General features: G+C 45.6%; 1 protein-coding gene and 1 pseudogene across 1 annotated transcript in view; both read left to right on the plus strand.

Annotated features, from left to right (window-relative positions):
• The window catches only part of LOC137637607 (zinc finger protein 721-like), a 313,366-nt gene that overhangs the window by 169,870 nt on the left and 128,467 nt on the right, over positions 1 to 15,029 (plus strand).
• On the plus strand, positions 8,431 to 10,444 carry LOC137637595 (zinc finger protein 665-like; annotated as a pseudogene).

A 15,029-nucleotide genomic window follows, 5' to 3' on the forward strand; every position in this document is an offset into this window, starting at 1 on the left:
CCAAGCCTTCTCCACAGTCTATTGACTTTCGTAAGGTCTTGGCTCTGCTTAGGGAGGTTTACCCAGACCACTTTGTCTCTGCTATTCCCCGCTCTCCGCCATCTGAGTTTTCGCTGGGCATACAACAAGCTAAGTCCACCTATACTAAGCTAGTCCTAGCAAGGTCCTCTAAGAGAGCGTTAAGGATTTTAGGGGAGTGGCTGCAGACTAAGCAACACCTTGGCAAAACTTCTTTCATGTTTCCTCCGACTAAGCTCACTTCGAAAGCGAGCGTTTGGTATGCCACAGGAGAAGCACCAGGCTTGGGAGTACCTGCCTCTGCCCAGGCTGACTTCTCAAGTCTGGTAGACTCGCCTCGGAGAACTGCAATGAGGCGCTCTAAGGTTTGCTGGACCTTCTCAGACCTTGATCACTTACTGAAGGGCGTATTTAGAGCATTTGAGATGTTCAACTTTCTAGACTGGTGCCTGGGAGCCCTCAGCAAGAAGACCTCTCCTGCGGACAAGGATTCTGCCATGCTATTAATGTCCTGCATGGATAAGGCCATTAGAGATGGATCTGGTGAGCTTGCGTCGATGTTTGTATCAGGGGTTCTGAAGAAAAGGGAACAGCTGTGTACCTTCCTTTCCTCCAGCATTACACCTTGTCAAAGGTCACAACTCCTTTTCGCTCCGCTCTCGAAGTTCCTCTTCCCCGAAGAGCTGGTTAAGGACTTGTCTGCTGCCCTGATACAAAAGGACACACACGATCTTGTAGCCTCATCGGCTCGTAAGTCTAAGGTTGCTACCTCAGTCCCCAGGACTTATCGCTCCCCAGTGGCTGATACCCCTGCTACGAGGTTCATACCGCCCTTTCGTGGTAGAGCCCCCAGCCGAGGAAGCTCCCGTCCAGACTCTTCCAGGAGCAAGTCTAGGAAAGGCTCCAAGACCTCTAAAGGAAAAAACTGACTCTCCGCATCTCCAGACAGCAGTAGGAGCCAGACTCAAGATCTTCTGGCAAGCCTGGGAAAAGAGAGGTGCAGACGCCCAGTCTGTCAGTTGGCTGAGGGACGGTTACAGGATTCCATTCTGCCTAAAACCACCTCTGACCACATCTCCCATCAACCTCTCTCCCAACTACAAAGAAGAGGACAAGAGGCTAGCATTGCACCAGGAGGTGTCGCTTCTTGTGCAGAAGAAGGCAGTGGTTATAGTCCGGGACCATCAATCCCCGGGCTTCTACAACCGTCTCTTTCTAGTGGCCAAGAAGACAGGAGGTTGGAGACCGGTGCTGGACGTCAGCGCGCTCAACGCGTATGTCACCAAGCAGACGTTTACGATGGAGACGACGAAGTCGGTCCTAGCAGCGGTCAGGCAGGAGGACTGGATGGTCTCGTTGGACTTGAAAGATGCCTACTTTCACGTTCCTATTCATCCAGACTCCCAACCTTTCCTGAGATTCGTTTTTGGAAAGGTTGTCTACCAATTCCAAGCCCTGTGTTTTGGCCTAAGCACAGCTCCTATGGTGTTCACTCATCTGATGAGGAATATAGCAAAATTCCTCCACTTATCGGACATCAGAGCCTCCCTCTACTTAGACGACTGGCTGTTGAGAGCCTCCACGAGTCGTCGCTGTCTGGAGAGTCTCAACTGGACTTTGGACTTAATCAGAGAACTGGGTCTGTTAGTCAACATAGAAAAGTCTCAGCTCATTCCCTCCCAATCCATTGTGTACCTGGGAATGGAGATTCGGAGTCAGGATTTTCGGGCTTTTCCATCGGCCCCCAGGATAAGCCAAGCCCTAGAGTGCATCATGAGCATGCTGAAGAGGAGCAGTTGCTCGGTGAGACAGTGGATGAGTCTCACAGGGACCCTTTCATCACTGGCCCTGTTCGTCGAACTAGGGAGACTCCACCTCCGCCCTCTTCAATTCCATCTTGCAGCTCATTGGGACAAGGGTTCGACTCTCGAAGCAGTCTCTATCCCAATCACCCAAGAGATGAAGACCACTCTCCTGTGGTGGAAGAACAATCTCCTTCTCAGGGAGGGCCTATCGTTGGCTATTCAGACCCCCAATCTTCATCTCTTCTCAGATGCATCGGACTCGGGCTGGGGTGCGACCTTGAACGGACGGGAATGCTCGGGAACGTGGAACGAGGAACAGGGAATGCTCCACATCAACTGCAAGGAGCTACTAGCAGTTCATTTAGCCCTGCTGAACTTCAAGTCCCTCCTGCTAGGCAAAGTGGTGGAGGTGAACTCAGACAACACCACAGCCTTGGCTTACATCTCCAAACAAGGAGGGACCCATTCGAGGAGCCTATACGAGATCGCAAGGGACCTCCTCATTTGGTCAAGAGGTCTAAACCTCACTCTGGTCACGAGGTTCATTCAGGGCAATATGAACGTCTCAGCAGATCGCCTAAGCAGAAGGAATCAGGTCATTCCCACGGAATGGACCCTCCACAAGAGTGTGTGCAACAGACTTTGGACCTTGTGGGGTCAACCTACCATAGATCTGTTTGCCACCTCCATAACCAAGAGACTTCCGCTGTACTGTTCCCCTGTTCCAGACCCTGCAGCAGTTCATGTGGATGCTTTTCTACTGAACTGGTCCCATCTCGACCTTTACGCATTCCCACCGTTCAAGATAATAAACAAAGTTCTGCAGAAATTCATCTCGCACGAAGGGACACGGCTGACGCTGGTTGCTCCCCTTTGGCCTGCAAGAGAATGGTTCACAGAGGTACTTCAATGGCTAGTCGACATCCCCAGGACTCTACCTCTAAGAGTGGACCTTCTACGTCAACCTCACGTAGACAGGTTGCACCCAAACCTCCACGCTCTTCGGCTGACTGCCTTCAGACTGTCGAAAGATTCGCTAGAGCTAGAGGCTTTTCGAAGGAGGCAGCCAGTGCGATTGCCAGAGCAAGAAGGGTTTCCATTTGTCATCTCGACTTATTTTTCGTAGAGTCTACCAATCTAAGTGGGAAGTCTTCCGGAGCTGGTGTAGAGCCAATTCAATATCCTCTACCAATACCTCTGTGACCCAAATAGCTGACTTCCTTCTACATCTTAGGAATGAGAGATCCCTTTCAGCCCCTACGATTAAAGGGTATAGGAGTATGTTGGCTTCAGTTCTCCGCCACAGAGGTTTGGACCTTTCTTCCAACAAGGACCTTCAAGACATCCTTAAGTCTTTTGAGACGTCTAAAGAGCGTCGTCTATCCACTCCAGGCTGGAACCTAGACGTAGTCTTAAGGTTCCTTATGTCACCTAGGTTCGAACCTCTCCAGTCAGCTTCCTTCAAGGACCTTACCCTCAAGACTCTTTTTCTCGTCTGCCTTGCAACAGCTAAGAGAGTCAGTGAGGTTCATGCCTTCAGCAAGAACATTGGTTTCACGACCGAATCTGCAACATGTTCTTTTCAGCTCGGATTCCTAGCAAAGAACGAACTTCCTTCACGTCCTTGGCCTAGATCGTTTGAAATACCTAGCCTCTCCAACATGGTAGGTAACGAACTAGAGAGAGTTCTTTGCCCTGTCAGAGCTCTCAAGTATTATCTTAAGAGGTCTAAACCTATTCGAGGACAGTCAGAAGCCTTATGGTGTGCCATCAAGAAACCTTCGAGGCCCATGTCCAAGAACGGGGTTTCGTATTATATAAGGCTTCTGATTAGAGAAGCCCATTCTCACTTAAAGGAGGAAGACCTTGCTTTGCTGAAGGTAAGGACCCACGAAGTAAGAGCCGTAGCTACTTCGATGGCCTTTAATAAAAAACCGTTCTCTGCAGAGCATAATGGATGCAACCTATTGGAGGAGCAAGTCAGTGTTTGCATCATTTTATCTTAAAGATGTCCAGTCTCTTTACGAGAACTGCTACCACCCCTGGGACCATTCGTAGCAGCGAGTGCAGTAGTAGGTGAGGGCTCAGCCACTACATTCCCTTAATCCCATAACCTTTTTTAACCTTTCTCTTGAATGCTTTTATTGTTGTTTTTATGGTTGTTACGGTAGGCTAAGAAGCCTTCCGCATCCTTTTGATTTGGCGGGTGGTCTATTCATTCTTGAGAAGCGCCTGGGTTAGAGGTTTTGTAGAGGTCCTTTAGTAGGGGTTGCAACCCTATATACTTTAGCACCTTTGGGTTGATTCAGCCTCCAAGAGGAACGCTGCGCTCAGTAAGGAAGACGAACTTAAAAAAGAGGCAGAGTAACGGTTCAATTCGACTTCCTTACCAGGTACTTATTATTTCATTGTTATTTGAGATAACTGTTATATGAAATATGGGATACTTAGCTATCCTTTAATCTTGTACACTGGTTTTCACCCCACCCCCCTGGGTGTGAATCAGCTACATGATTATCGGGTAAGTTTAATATTGAAAAATGTTATTTTTATTAGTAAAATAAATTTTTGAATATACTTACCCGATAATCATGATTTAATCGACCCTCCCCTTCCTCCCCATAGAGAACCAGTGGACCGAGGAAAAAATTGAGGAGGTGTCAACAAGAAGTACTATAGTACCTGGCCACAGGTGGCGCTGGTAAGTACACCCCCCTTCTAGTATTGTGATAGCTGGCGTATACCTCCATAGAATTCTGTCGGGCAACGGAGTTGACAGCTACATGATTATCGGGTAAGTATATTCAAAAATTTATTTTACTAATAAAAAATAACATTTTTATATGAAATGGGGCTATTTTTTTTGTTTAAAATATACATTTACATACGTAAAACAACTCTCTCTCTCTCTCTCTCTCTCTCTCTCTCTCTCTCTCTCTCTCTCTCTCTCTCTCTCTCTCTCTCTCTCGTAAATTGTTTTCCTGCTTTGCTACGTATGTATGATTTTATATAGATACGGTAAATAATATTTGTAATAACATATTTTCTAAAAGCTTTTACTGTAATATCATTATTTATCCCTTTCATCATGCGCGTTAAATATCTTCGTTTGTTTACTGAGCGTACTTTATTACGCCGTCATTTCAGGCGGCGTCATAAAGAAAAACCTTTCATTTGGAAGTCCTAAGAAAAATTAAGTAAAACATTGGTAATAACAAAATCAACATACTGTACTGAATAATCAATATAATCGATGCAAAAACTAACCTATACACAGATGTGTAAATGCGTTTGTTTCTTCATTATGATCAGAGATAAACGTAAACAAAACATTGGTTGCCAATTTTTTATCGTGCTTTTTGGCGTGTTTAGGAAACTCATGATATAAAAATCGCCTTTAATATTTGTGCCTGTTTTAGTTTAGGGTACTGTAGTACATGCATTAAGTGTTCTGTACATTAAAGGGTAGTTTGTTAACAGTACTACGTACAAGGGAAGGTTTTAAAAGTCTGAATATACATGTTGAATAAATAGGTAAATATGGTGTCACTACTGCGCGGATTTTCACCTATTGCGGCCGGGTCTGGAACCTATCTACTGCGATAAACGAGGGTTCACTGTATAGGTATTCTGAATGTTTTTGATAATGATTTCTGGTGGAAAGCCAAAATTTTTTTAGTTATGGTGGGTTGACTACCGAGTAATACTAATGAAACATGGTCCAAACACTGGAGTTTTTATTTGCTAGGACTTACGGGACGTAGCTTTTTTATATCAGCGGCCATTTCCTCCCGTTTGTATAGAAAATAGACAACAACTAACCTAAACTTCTCCCACCTAACCTACAAGCCATGTCCTAACCTACTTACATAAGGGGGGGTTGCCTAAAGCGCCCATCCCCACCCCCACCCCCCACCCCCATTACACGGCTGTATTCATCGTCTGCCATCATCATACATACAGGCGGCCGCTATCTTACGTACACCCCCTACCGGATTCACAGAAAACGTGCCTTGCCATCTTATTTTCTATAGAGGTATTGTAGCTTGGTTAATAATGTTAATAATTACAAAGCATTGTCCTGTCCCTTGTCCCTGGTATTCATGAGAAACTTTTAAACTGGTTTTATTGAAAGTAATTGCTGCCTTAGTGGCGTTAATTTTGTAATTGACTTTTTGTATTGTTCTTATCATCTTTTTCTCTTCATTGCTCTAATCCGCCAGTACCTGGGATAGGGACATTTTCCAGAGGAAGATGATATAGTCCATATTCCTTCACAATTCTTCTTTAAGATATCACTACATATTACAAAAGTACAGATAATAAGTATAAAGTATGTCTTTACAGTGAAACATTATCACAATGTAGATGTGTTGCAGGCTTTGCTGTCCTTGGGTGTTGCTGGACTTCCTTCTAAGGAAGTCTTTCTTAAGCTCCTTCAGCTGGGTTCCCAGAGTAATCCTGTTCCTGCTGCCCCTGTTGTTGCCGTCTCTTCTCCTGTCGACGCATAGTCTGTGTGAAGCCCATCTGTTGCCTTCTCCTTCTAGTGTTGTTCATGACCCTCGCACTCATTTGCCCTCCCTTCGACAGCTACCTGCTGATGACGAGCCCTCCCATCACCCTCAGACCTCCACGTCTTCTAGGGATCACAGCCCTCTACATTCGTCATTCGCCATGCAAAGCTCCTGTTCGCAAGATCGCCAATCTTCTCATCGTCTCTCCCGTTCGTGATCGTTAGTGTTCTCAGGATCATCACTCGCCGGCTCGTGCTAGTCTCTCCAGTGGTCTTAAGACCATCCCCATGGAACGTGGTTCGAGTTCTCAGGATGAACCATTACGGCAGGCAACCGATTGCCACCTAACTTGGAAGACAGTGTTCCTGCTAGCTTTGGCTTCGGCCAAGCAAGTTGATGATCTTCGTGGTCTCTTATACAACATCGCCCATTCAAGGGGATGGGGAGAGTAACATTCAGCTTCGTCCCTGAATTTATTGCTAAGTCTCAGAACCCTGGAGTAGCGGATCCACGATTCGACCCCTTCCGGATTTCTAGTCTCCTTACTGTAACAGATGACCCAGACCATATCTTACTATGCCCAGTGAGGAGTTTGAGGCTCTATCTTAAGAGAACAGCCACAGCCCGTCGTAGTGTGTCTGGACTATTCGTCAGCACAGGAAGGACCAAAAGGAGGGTCACCAAGAACACCATTTCAGCGTGGATTTGCAAAGTCATAGACCATGCACTGAATCCAACCCTTCTCCTTCATTTCGCCCGAGCTCATGATGTCAGGGGCGTAGCTACGTCCTGGCATTCAAGAGAAACTTCTCAGTGACGCAGGTTCTTCAAGCTGGGGTGTGGAATCTTCAGACCACATTCACATCTCACTACCTGCAAGACGTAACCCACAGGAGACCCGATATATTCTCTATTGGTCCTGTGTTGGCTGCACAACAGCTGGTTTAAAACCTCAAGCTCCTTATTGGACAAGTAGCTGAAGGTTGAGTGGCATTGTTACCCAGGTTTAGTCTGCATGAATGTAAAGGTTTGACTGGCCCTTATTCTTTTCTTCATCCTCCCCTCTCTTGGGAAAATCAGCATCCTGTGTTCTATGCATAGCTGACCTCAAACCACTGCAGGTAAACCATGCTCCTTTGTGTTCCTAGTATTAAGATTAATACTGTTACGTCTCCATACCCTGACGAGGTGGTATTGGGAAAGTCCTAGTTACACAGTTTTTCCTTCTAAAGAACTTAGAATAACTATACCAGGACAGTCTCAATTCTACATACCTCAACACACAGCTTGCGTAGGCCATGGACCTTGCATAGCATGGTTTTAGAGAGGTGCAGGGACTCCTTATTTTTTGAGTACTGATACACTCAGATAAGGAGCCCCTGGGTAAAGCCAAAAGCCAGATTGGCTGGGATGTCCACCCTTCCTAATGGGTGAGTCACCCCTATTAAATAGTTTGGTTTGTATCCCAGTTACGGAACAAATGACAGATTTGTAGATAATTTGTATTTTTCCTAGCTATACAAACCTTAGCTATTTAACCAAACTTGCCCGTCAGCGCTATCCCCCTTGAAGTCCTTCCTCCAAGCAAAGTGAGCTCAAGCACAGGGGTGTGAGAGGGGGGGGGGTTTAGCAAACTACCCTCCCCTACCCCTGCTAACTAGAGGTGTGGGTAGTTAATCCTTGTTAAAAATTAATGGCTCGTTATTTCAGCATCGCAGAAAGTAATACCCGTAGATAAATAGCCAAGGTTTGTATCGTTAGGTAAAATACAAATTATCTACGAATTTGTCATATCTTTAGCTAATCATACAAATTGTCCCTCCATCACTTGTCCCCCGTAAGAACTTGCTGCAATGAAAAATGGTGACATATCACTGATATGTGAGTTGGTGTACCCTGTTATCCCGGATACCCCCTCGACCCTCCCACTACCTAGTGGGTGGGTAGTTTCCACGTTGCATTAAAGTCCTTTTGAATTTTCAATGAAAAGTGAAATTGTAGATCTATTTTCACCTGCAGTCGATCCAGAAAATAATGATACGTCTGGCAGTGTTGCTCTCTTTAATGATGGCGCTCTTTTATTGGATCCAAAAATGGAAGTCAAAGTAGAGCCAGAAATATTCGATTCTAGCGAAAGCTACTCGAAAGATTCCTTCGAGTACGATGCATCATTGAGTGAAAACGGTTCATTAGGTTGTAAAGGAGATGTTGATGATGAGGAAAGTGCAGACACTAAAGGAAAAGAAAAAGGAAGACTTTCATGTGTAATCAGTGGAAGAGAATTATTACAGAAAGATGTTCTGAATCAAGAGGTGAATCAAGTAAATGAGAAGCAGATAAAAAAAATGATCTTTGGTAATGTTAACTCCAATGCTCTAGCTAGAAAGCCATTCACATGCAGTGACTGTGGGAAAACATTTTCTTATAAATCATATCTTACAGTGCATTTAAGAAATCACACGGGAGGGAAACCATACACATGTAATGTCTGTAGCAAAGCATTTACTATGAAAAATCATTTCACAAGACATTTAGGAATTCATATGGAAGAGAAGCCATACAAATGTAATGTCTGTAGCAAAGCTTTTACCAGAAAAGAACATCTCACTGCACGTTTAAGAATTCACACGGGAGAGGAGCCATACAAATGTAATGTCTGTAGCAAAACATTTAATACAAAATCATATCTCACTATACATTTAAGAATTCACACGGGAGAAAAGCCATACAATTGCGATGTCTGTAGCAAAACATTTATTTTAAAAGCACATCTCACCAGACATTTAAGAGTTCACACAGGAGAGAAATCCATACAAGTACGATGTCTGTAGCAAAACATTTAATGTAAAAGGACGTCTCACTGAACATTTAAGAATTCACACGGGAGAGAAGCCATACAAATGCAATGTCTGTTGCAAAGCTTTTACTAGAGAAGCCCATCTTACTGCACATTTAAGAATTCACACGGGAGAGAAATACAAATGTAATGTCTGCAGCAAAACATTTACTACAAAATCAAGTCTCACTGTACATGTAAAAATTCACACGGGAGAGAAGTCATACAAATGCAATGTGTGTAGCAAAACATTTACAAGAGAAACATATCTCATTGACCATTTAAGAATTCACACAGGAGAGAAGCCCTACAAGTGCGATGTCTGTAGCAAAGCATTTATTACAAGAGCACATCGCGCTTCACATGGAAGAGAAGCCGTACAAATGCAATGTCTGTAGCAAAGCATTTACTTGGAAACAAAATCTCACTGACCATTTAAGAATTCACACGGGAGAGAAGCCATACAAATGCAATGTCTGTAGCAAAACATTTGCTAGAGAAGCATATCTCATTGACCATTTAAGAATTCACACAGGAGAGAAGCCATACAAGTGCGATGTCTGTAGCAAAGCATTTATTACAAAAGCACATCGCGCTTCACATTTAAGAATTCACACGGGAGAGAAGCCATACAAATGCAGTGTCTGTAGCAAAGCATTATCTTCGAAAGACTCTCTCACTGAACATTTAAGAATTCACACGGGAGAGAAGCCATACAAGTGCGATGTCTGTAGCAAAGCATTTACTTCAAAAAAATATCTCACTAGACATAAGAAATCACATGAGAGATCTATTCCAGTGTCATGAATGTGGCAAAATAAATCCTTTAAAACAGAGACTCTATAAACATTTAAGAACTCACATGGAAGAAAAACCATTCATGTGCACGGACTGTGGTAAAGCATTTTGCTCTGAAGGTTTCCTCAAGAATCATCATAGAAGGAGGTGCTATAAAATCTGATATTGTGATCTGGAATAAAGGAGAAAAAACAGCAGAGATTATAGATGTGAGAGTTCTTACCCCTTCACACGATTGCCCAGATCGTTAGCTCTCAGAGTCGACGTGGTGCCTCCAAACAGATCATGTGAAGCACAGAGCAGCAACCCAGGTCAGGCATTAGCCAGTTAGTTTTTTGAACTTACACCCACCTAACGGTGAGTCTCCACTGTAAATATTGTAAGGGTATGTATGTAGTGCCATAACAAATGACAAATTTGGAAATAATTTGTATTTTTGTTGTATCCTTGTACAATCCTGGAGCTCTTAACCCTTTTACCCCAGGCTATTTGTAAATTTAACCCCCATGGGGTTATTTTTTTCAAGCACATTTTGCAGTATATTTTTTTTTTTAATTGCTCTAACAGCCTTAATTTTTGACATAGAGGGGTCAGGTTGGTCTCATTCTCTTGGAAAATGCCTGAAGTTTCTTAAAAAATTATCAAAAGTATGCAAAAAAAATTTTAAATAACATTTTTTTGCAAGGACGTACCGGTTCGTCCATGGGGGTAAAGGGATGAGTTTTGTGAAACGTACCAGTGCGTCCTTTGGGGGTAAAAGGGTTAACACATACTGATCCCGCCATCACCTTCCCTCAGGAAGTCCTGCCGCAATTGCACAGTGACTCTCAGTTACAAGTGGTGGTGTGAGCAGAGTGGTTGGTCCAACTCTTGCTCTCCCTTCGCTAAGTAGCTAAAAGTTACTATTAGAAGCCAAGGGGCAAAAGCAAATTGCCACTAGCCAAAGGGAGCAAGTAGTTGACAGTCTGGTGCAGTGAAGAAATAGGAATGTAAAGAATAAACTATATAAGAGAAAAATTAGATTATTTTAAGATAGATAACAATGTTCAATAAATAAGCATTATAGATACCAGGAAATGAAACATGGTCAACAGAAAAACATTTGTATCAAGTTTGAACTTGTAAATATCTACTGATTCAGTTGCAGGGGCAGTAGTTGATTGGCTTGGTCACAGCCTAAATAAAGCTTAGAGAATAATATACAGCATTAAGTGTTTTGAAACAATGCTGGTGACATTGTCTCTTTTTGAAAGTAATACTGGATGATTCTACCTGCTTCTTGTACTGTAGTGAAGTTATGAATGTTAGCAGGAAGGAAGAATTAAAAGCCAGTCTGCTCATATTTGAATATGAAGCCTTGCAATTATTTACAAAGTACTATGGTATGGAGATATCCTCATTTTGGGGGTTTGAATATAAGTATAGTAATAAGGTAGAAAAGTATTTTTTTCAATATTAATCTTACCCGATAATCATGTTGCTGTCAACTCCGTTGCCCGACAGAAATCTACGGACGGGATACGCCAGCGATCGCTATACAAGAGGGGGGTGTACTCACCAGCGCCATCTGTGGTCAGGTACTCCAGTACTTCTTGTCAACACCACCTCAATTTTTCCTCTGTCGTGCCGCCGGCAAGACCTACATGGATACGCTGTTGATTTTGGAGTCTTTGTTCACGGTTTTGGTGAAGTATTTGCTCTAAAATTTAGCCTTCGCTATACAGGAAGCTTTTCCCTTAGCTTAGATAGCTTTTGGAATTAAATTGAATTATTGGTTAACGATCTTTGCTTTACTTTGGAATTCCCCTTTGACTGTTCTCTAAATTCAAGATGTCCGACCACTCTCAAGCTCCTAGAATTAGGCGATGTAGTGTTAGGACTTGTAATAGGCGTCTTCCGAAGGCCTCTGTTGATCCTCACACCGTTTGTTCCGACTGTAGGGGAAAATCCTGTCAGTTGGAAGATCGATGTGGGGAATGTGCTGGGCTTTCGGAATTCGATTTTAATGAATTCCTCAAGTATACGACTAGGTTAGAGAGGGAGAGAGTTAGGAGGAGTTCTTCTCGCTCTTTGGTTTATTCCTCCCCCCATGATCCTCAACCTTTTCCTTCCCCTGTAGTGGTGACCCCCGAACCTATTACGAGTGCTCAGCCTGATATGTCGGATATGTTACGTGCCATTCAGGCTCTAGGTGATAAGGTGGAGTCTTTAGTGAGTGACCACAATCTTCTCTTGGCAGATGTCAAGGAACTTAAAGTGAAAAGTGCAGTGGGAAGTGTTAGTGCCAGTGCTGTGCCTAGTGTCAGTGTCAGTGTTGCGCATGAGGATACTTCTGTGCGTGCCAGTCGTCCTCCCAGTCCGGGACCTCTTGCAAGCTCCCAAGCCCAGGGGAGAAGCAAAGTCGAAGGGCAAAAGGGTTCGGCAGGCCTTGATCGGCGCACAGTTGTATCCTCAGTGGTTGCGGGCGTATCTGATAGAGATCGTCACTTCCACTCCCAGACGATTGAGCCCTTAAATTCCTCGTCTGCGGAAGAAGTTTCCAGGAGGAAACGCTGGACCCAGGTCTCACGACCTCTTAAACGTAAGGTTCCAGCCGAGCGAGTCCAACGGCCCAGGTGTAGCCACTGGGCCAGTTCGGACTCGCCGCAGTCATCTGATGACTGCACACCTCCTAAGAGAGGTAAAGCGATGCCTCAACAGGCCTCTGCTTCAACTTCTGTTGATCCCAAGTTGTCTATGCTGCAGACAATGCAGTCTCAGCTTGCGGTTTTGATGCAGGAGTTTCAGGCAGAGAAGGTTAGCACACCTCCTCCTGCGAGCGCTCCTCCACCTCTGCGCAGTCCAGCCTGCCAGACGTATGATGTTGAGGCTCCTCCTGCCTCCATGCGTGAGCTGCCGCATTGGGAGTTGCCAGGTACCAGCGCTATGCAGCAACCTCCTCTTTCCTTGAGGCAGGAGCCTCTTGCTATGCGGCAACCTCCTCAACCCTTGAGGCAGGAGCCTCATGCTATGTGGCAACCTCCTCTACCCATGAGGCAGGAGCCTCATGCGTTGCGGCAACCTCCTCCACCCATGAGGCAGGAGCCTCATGCGTTGCGGCAACCTCCTCCATCCATGAGGCAGCAGCCTCATGCTATGCGGCAACCGCCTCAACCCTTGAGGCAAGAGCCTCTCTCTGCGCAGCAACCTCCTCAACCCTTGAGGCAGGAACCTCATGCTATGAGGCAGCCGCCTCAACGCATGCAGCAGCCGCATTCTTCGCAGCATGAGCCTCTTCCCATTCAACATGAACCGCATACCATGCAGCATGAGCCTCATGCCTTACAGCATTCGCTTCTGACCACGCTTGCTCCTCAGACCTCCGCAGAACCTCCTTCATCCCAGCCTCATGACTTTGTCATTGCCAGCCCTCATCCTCTTCAGCAGAGGCGTGATGATGGATCCGCAAGTGCGCATGCACCCGTTCTACAGGATTCAGCCATTCAGCATGCCGCTTTACCGTTACCTCTTGCTTCTCAACTCTCAGGTGATGAGGTTTCTGAGGATGAAGCTGCTCACCTGGATGATCCTTCTTCTGATGTGGAGGAACACAAGTCGTCGCCACCTTCCTTAGACTTTCGAAAGGTCCTGACTCTGTTCAGAGAGTTATACCCTGAACACTTCGTTTCTGCAACCCCTCGTTCTCCTCCATCCGAGTTTTCTCTAGGCATGCAGCCTATTACGTCTGCCTACACCAAGCTTGTCCTCGCCAGATCATCAAAGAGAGCTTTGAGGGTTTTAGGGGATTGGTTGCAGTCCAAGCAGCAACTGGGAAGGACATCTTTTGTGTTTCCTCCTCCTAAGCTGGCTTCTAAGTTGGGCGTCTGGTATGCCACGGGAGAGGAACCAGGCTTGGGGGTCCCTGCCTCTGCCCAGGCCGACTTCTCAAGTTTGGTTGACTCTCCCCGTAGGTCGGCTATGAGACGCTCTAAGGTCTGCTGGACTTTTTCTGATCTGGACCACTTGTTGAAGGGAGTCTTTCGCGCCTTCAAAATTTTTAATTTCCTCGACTGGTGCCTGGGGGCCTTGAGCAAGAAGACTGCCCCTTCTGACAAAGACTCGGCCATGCTGATCATGTCCTGTATGGACAGAGCAATTCGCGATGGTTCTGGCGAACTTGCTTCTATTTTTGTCTCAGGAGTCCTCAAGAAAAGGGAACATCTATGCTCCTACTTATCTACTGGTATCACCCCTTGCCAGAGGTCACAGTTGCTGTTTGCTCCTCTCTCCAAGTTCCTGTTTCCGGAGGAGCTAATCAAGGAGATGGCTGCGGCTCTTATCCAGAAAGATACGCATGACCTCATGGCCTCTTCAGCACGTAAGGCTAAAATCGTACCTTCAGTGCCGAGAACTTACCGCACCACGGTGGCTGATACACCTGCTACCAGATTCATTCCGCCCTTTCGTGGCAGAGCCCCCAGCCGAGGAAGTTCCCGTGCAGACAGTCACAGGGGCAAGTCCAAGAAAGGTGCCAAGTCCACGAAAAGCAAGCTTTGACTTTCCTCCTCTCCAGACAGCTGTAGGAGCCAGACTCAAGACCTTCTGGCAAGCCTGGGAAAGAAGAGGTGCAGACGCTCAGTCTGTCAAGTGGCTAAGGGAGGGTTACAGAATTCCGTTCTGCCGCAATCCCCCTCTGACCACATCTCCCATCAACCTCTCTCCCAACTACAAGGAGAAGGACAAGAGGCTAGCGTTACATCAAGAGGTGTCGCTCCTGTTACAGAAGGAGGCAGTGGTGATAGTCCGGGACCATCAATCTCCGGGCTTTTACAACCGTCTCTTCCTGGTGGCCAAGAAGACAGGAGGTTGGAGACCGGTGCTGGACGTCAGTGAGCTCAATGCTTATGTCACCAAGCAGACGTTCACAATGGAGACGAAGAAGTCGGTCCTAGCAGCGGTCAGGCAGGAGGACTGGATGGTCTCGTTGGATCTGAAAGACGCCTACTTTCACGTTCCCATCCATCCAGACTCCCAACCTTTTCTGAGATTCGTCTTTGGAAAGGTTGTGTACCAGTTCCA

Source organism: Palaemon carinicauda, unplaced genomic scaffold (assembly GCF_036898095.1).
Source record: "Palaemon carinicauda isolate YSFRI2023 unplaced genomic scaffold, ASM3689809v2 scaffold88, whole genome shotgun sequence".
NCBI classification, from domain to species: domain Eukaryota; kingdom Metazoa; phylum Arthropoda; class Malacostraca; order Decapoda; family Palaemonidae; genus Palaemon; species Palaemon carinicauda.